This window comes from Dipodomys merriami, unplaced genomic scaffold, assembly GCF_024711535.1.
Source record: "Dipodomys merriami isolate MVZ:Mamm:240054 unplaced genomic scaffold, mDipMer1.0.p SCAF_150, whole genome shotgun sequence".
NCBI classification, from domain to species: domain Eukaryota; kingdom Metazoa; phylum Chordata; class Mammalia; order Rodentia; family Heteromyidae; genus Dipodomys; species Dipodomys merriami.
Window position 1 is genome coordinate 1,719,052 of NW_027202827.1, and position 6,214 is coordinate 1,725,265.

Sequence of the window (6,214 nt, forward strand, 5' to 3'; positions counted from 1 at the left end):
TCTGCCCAGTCCCCTCTTCCCCTTGGCTCCACCCCCTACCCTTGCCCAAAAGATCAGCCCTGAATGGCCCCTAAGGCTTCCAGGCCATGGGAATTACAGCCTCACCTCAGCTCTGCACTCCCCGCCAACCCTAGCGCTTGCTCAGGGGATCGAATCTCCCCTCAGCCCCACCTCTAGAGGAGACTCTCCTCCAAGCCTCTCCACTCCACATATCAAGAACGTGCACAGTGACCCAGTTAGAGAGAGAGACAGAGAGAGAGACTGAGAGACTGAGAGACTGAGAGAGATTGTTGGGGAAAACTACCTCTCAAGGACTCAGAACATGGCACACTTTGGGATGACTCAGCACACAGCATACTTCAAAAAACAGCACAAAGCACACTATGTAAAAGACAGCACAATGTGTCCTTTGAAGGACTTAGCATATCGTAGCCTTTGGGATGACTCAGCACACAACACCCTTTGAAGGAGGGAGTCCATAGCACGCCCTGTATAGGACTCAGTGCATGGCATGCTTTGAAAAACTCAGCACATAGCACTCTTTCCCAGGACTCAGCATATAGCACCCTGTGTTAAGATTATTTAAATACTTATACTTCAGCAGAAAAGCAACATGTTTAACAACTGTTACAAATAAAGTAATAAATCAGAATATATTACTATACTAATCATTGAATAGATTTTTAGTGGCAGTCAAATATGTAAGAAATGAGGTAATATGCCATTCGTTTGCACTTAATAAGTGAGAAAGAATTTTCTAGGTCTTTTAAAATATATCATAAGTTTAATGAAGAAACTATTCTGTCATGTCATATGATAATCAGATAAAGATGATATTAGAGCAAAGAACAGATTGTACTAAGTTTTGGGATGTTAATGTATGTACTTATTTTGGTTTTGGAAAATTGTGAGGATTTCAAATTGGGGTATTGTTCTTGCTAGGCTGGCATTATGTCAGTGGTTAATTTTAGGATAAGGGTTCCCTTTCCACAAAAACATTAACCTGATCTGTCCTTTTAAGTTTCCCATCATCAATTGCATCAGAGGTGCACACCAACTTGTCTAGCTTCCTGGATCCTGCAGTCCTTCCAATGTTAGTCTCTAGATAGTGCAGGATGGTGGAAATGATCTAATGCACCCAGCTATAGATTGAGAAGGAACTCCCCTAAAATTTGGCCTGGTTTCTGTTCTCAAGCCTCCTAAGTAGTTAAAAGTACAGATTGGAGCCCCTGGTGCCAAACAGTAACAGTATTTTTAAAGCAATTAGACATTTTTATGACACGTTTGTGATTACCTCAGGAAAAGAATAAAAGAGCAATGAAGCATAGAGGACAAACAGAATTTTAGCTAGCTACTCAGAGGGTGAATCAGCTTAGCTAGCTACTCTGGAGGCCGAGATCTGAAAACCACTTTTCAAAGCCAGTACAATCATGAAAAAACATGTGATTATCTCCAAAAAACCAGAAGTGCATCCGTGGCTCAAGTGGTAGACCACTACTTTGGGCACAGATGCTTAGAGCAGGAATGATGCATGCAATGAGCACATGAACATGCACGTGTGTGTTCAGGCACGTGTGTGCACACACACACAGATGAGTATTTCAATGCAGAGTTCTTTATTTTTTTTACCTTGCTGTACTTTATTTCCCTGTATTAGTTCACAAATTAACAAAATCAGCTAAGCACCTATTTACATACAACTCATCATGTTTCTCTAAAGTCTACTCTCTTTTGGGCAGCCTGCTCTTATTTGACCCAAAAGTAAATTATTTAAGAGATCAATTCATCTCCCTCATCTCTGTAATGTTAGATGATTGTTTAAGTTCTTCCTAGCAGTATAATTTTGTGAAATCCTACATCAAGCAGCATATTTCTTTCATGAAATGGGAAGCCTCTGGAAAAAAATAAACTATAGGTTTTACTCCTCCTGGCAAGCATCTGGAAATTTATTATCTTCATATAATCAATGATATGTCTGTGTATGCCAAAAACGACTGTGAAAATAAAAAGACCCTTCTAAGCACATAGAATTCGTATACCATTAATAGGTATGAAGGTTTTTTTTTTATTATTCTGAAAATACCATACAGAAGAGTTTCAATTACATGGGCAAGATAATGAGTACATTTCTTATCAAGCATCGTTGCCTCCTCTTTTCTTTCCACTTCCTATCACTTTCCATCTCATCCCTCCTGCCCCTCCCCCCATTATGCCCCTCCTTGCGAAAATTTTAAAGTTCATTTTTCGACAAAACATCTTGTACATCTCATTGTTACAATGGGTCCAACTCTATCCTTTTTTAAAAGATTTGTTTTTTCCTTTCCCTTCCACAAACTATACCAACATAAAATACAGTGAAAACAGGAGCTATATTGTGGGGAAGGGACATACAAAGCAACAAAAATTCATCTTATAAATATGTTAGAAACAATCGCATGAAAGAAAAAATATTTGAATGCTTATCTTGGGGTATATTTCACCTAACATCAACGAATCTGACCTTTTCTGCTTGTCTCAGACATATCCTATTTATTACCAATAAGGGAAACCATGGGGCCTATGTGTACTTGGACCTGGCGTAGTTCACTTAATATAATTTTTTCCAAGACTTTCATTTTCCTAACAATGGGGCAATGTCATTATTTCTGATGGAGGCAAAAATTCCATTGTGTATATATACCACAATTTATTGATCCATTCATCTACTGAGGGGCATGTGGGTTGGTTCCAAGCTTAGATATGGTAAATAATGTTGCCATAAACATAGTTGTGCTGGGAGCTTTAGTGTGGTCTTCTTTGTCATCATTTGCGTAAATGCCCAAAAGTGTGATTCCTGGGTCATAGGGGAGCTCCATATGAAGTCTTTTGAGGAACCTCCATGCCCCTTTCCAAAGTGGTTGAACAAGTTTACACTACCACCAACAATGCAGTAGGGTTCCCCTATCCACATCTCCTCCTGCATCTGTTGTTAATAGAGTTCTTGATTATAGCCATTCTAACTGGGGTGAGGTGGTATCTCAATGTTGTTTTGATTTGCATTTTTTATAGCTAGGGAGGTTTAGCATTTCTTCATGTGTCTATTAGCCATCTTTCCTTCCTCTTCAGAATAGTTTCTCTTTAAGCCTTTAGCCCACTTATTTATTGGGCTGTTGATTCTTTTAGGATTTGTTTTTGGGGGATTTAATTTTTTGGAGTTCCAGATATATTTTAGATATGAGACCCTTGTCCATTGTATGGCTAGTGAAGATCTTCTCCCTATTTGTGGACTTTCTATGGATCTTGCTAGCTATGTCCTTTGCCATATAGAAGCTCTGCAATTTCATGCAGTTCCATTTGTCAACCTTTCTATGATTTGTTGTGTTTCTGGGTCTCTATTAAGCAATTTTCAGCCTGTACCAAGGAGATCTAGGGTTTCTCCTATTCCATCCTGTAATGTTTTCAGAGTGTCTTCATATTGTGAGGTCTTTGATCCATTGGGAGTTGATTCTGCTACAGGGTGATATATAAGGATCTAGATTTATTTTTCTACAAGTAGTTAGCCAATTTTGAGAGCACCATTTACTGAAGAGACTGTCTTTCTTCCATTCTATTTTTTTCAGCTCCCTTATCAAAGATTAGATGGCTGTAGGTCTTTAGGTTCATTTCAATTCTATTCCATTTGTCCTGAGGTCTGTTCTTGTGCCAGTACCAAGCTGTTTTACTTACTATGGCTTTGTAGAAGAGTTTGAAATTTTGTACTGATTTTCCTCCAACACTGTTCATTCTGTTAACGATCGTTTTTCCTATTCAGGGTCTTTTATTGTTCCATATGAATTTTTGGATTGCCTTTCCTATGTCCTTGAAGAATGAGGTTGGAATATTGACAGGTATCACATTCAATTTGTAGATAGCATTGGGAAGTATTGCCATTATCACGATTTGATCTTTCCAATCTAGGAACATGGGAGTTTTTCCACTTTCTAAGTTTGTTTTGATTTCCTTTTACAGGTATTTAAAGTTTTCATCATAGAGGTCCTTCACTCCTTTGATTAAGTTAATTCGTAGGTATTTTATTTTTTGTGGGGCTATTACGAATGGAGTTGCTTTCCTAATTTCAGCCACAATTTTCTCATTGTAGGCATACAGAAAAGCCATTGGTTTTTGAGGGTTAATTTCATACCCTTCTAGTTTGCCCAAGTTTTGAGTAACCTTGAGTAACTTGGGAGTGGGGTCTTTAAATACAAGATCATGTCATCTGCAAATAGGGAAAGTTATACTTCTTCTTTCCCTATTGGGTTCCTCTTTATGTTTGAATTGAAGAGCAGTAGAGAGTGGGCCTCCTTGTCTCGTTCCAGAGTTTAGAGGGAATAGCTTTAGATTTTCACCATTGAGTATAATGCTTTCTGTAGTTTTGTCATGCACAACCTTTATTGTATTGAGGAATGTTCCATAGATTCCTAATTTTTCCAGGACCTTCACCATAAAAGGGTGTTGGATCTTGTCAAAGGCTTTTTCTGCAATTATTGAGATAACCATGTGGTTCTTATCCCTGCTCTTGTTGATGTGATGAATTATGTTAATTGATTTGTGTATATTGAAGCAGCTTTGCATCCCTGAAATGAATCCTGTTTGCTCATGGTGTATGATTTTTTGGATGAATTGTTGAAGTTGATTAGCCAAAATTTTGGTGAGAGGCTTTGCATCAATGCTCATCAAAGAAATGGGTCTATAGTTCTCTTTATTTGATGAGGGTTTGGGGATGAGGGTTATGATGGCTTCATAGAAAGAGTTCGGTAGGGAACTTTCTCTTTGAATTTCATTGATGATTTGGAGGAGTATTGGTGTGAGTTCTGCTCTGAAGGCCTTTTAGAATTCTGCTGGGTTTTTCTTAGATGGGAGTTCTCTTATTGCTCTTTCTATTTCAATGCTTGATATGTGCCTGTTAAGATGGTTTAACTCATCTTAGTTTCAGCATGTCAATATTTGCCAGGAAAATGTCCATTTCTGCCAAGTTCTCAAACATATTAGCATAAAGTTTTGAGCAGTATTCCTTTATAATGTTCTGAATCTTGGTTGTTTTTGTAGTGATGTTTCCATTCTCATCTCTGACTTTATTAATTTGGGTGTGTTCTCTTCTTTTTCTTTTTTAAGGGTCTGTCAATTTTGTTAATTATTTTGAAGAACCTTCTCATTTTGTTGATTCTTCATATGGTTTTTTTTGGATTCTAATTCATTTAATTCTGATTGAATTTTAATTCTTTCTTTCCATCAACTTGATTGGGGTTTATCTTGATTCACTTTTTCAAGGAGTGTCAGATCTCATTAAATTGTTGGTTCCAGGTCTCTCCAATTTGTTAATATAGGAACTCAGAGCTATATACTTGCCTCTGAATCGTGCCTTTTCTGTGTCCCAGAGGAGCAGAAAATCTCTGTGCTAGTTTTTGTTGAATAATATGAACATTTGAACTTCGATTCTAAGCTCTTCCATGACCCACTGGTGTTTGAACAGTGTGTTTTTCAGCCTCCATCTTATACTGGACTTTCTTTGGTGGCTTTTTGTGTTGAGTTCTAATTTTATTCCCTTTTGGTCTGATAGAATGCAAGATATGAATTCAATGTTTCTGAATTTTGACAAGTTTGATTTGGAAAATGTTCCATGTGCTGCTGAGCAAAAAGTGTATTCTTATGCTGCTGGATGAATATTTGCTAGATGTCTGCTAAATCAGTTGATGTATGCACTTGTTTAGATCTGCAGTTTCTCTGTTGAGTTTTTGCCGAGTTGATTTTTTAGTGGGAATAGTGGTTTGTTAAAGTCCCCAACAATTAATGTCGTTGGACCTATGTGAGATTTAAAGTAGTATTTCTTGTATAAATTTGGGTGCACTATTGTTTGGCAAATATTTAGAATTTTAATATCCTCCTGAAAGAGATATCCCTTAATTAGTATGTAGTAACCTTCTTTATCTCTTCTCAATAATGTTAATTTGAAGCCTATTTTATCTGATATTAGGATTGCAACTCCTGCCTGTTTTGGGGGGCCGTTTGCTTGGTAGATTTTGTTCCAGCCTTTCACTTTCAAAATGTGTTTGATTTTTATGGGCAAGTTGTGATTCTTGAAGGTAGAAGATAGAAGAATCTTGCATTTTAAACCAACTAGACAGTCCATGTCACTTAATTGGAGAGTTACATCCCCTAAAATTGAGAGAGAGGACTGAGAGGTATTTGGGTGCTCCTG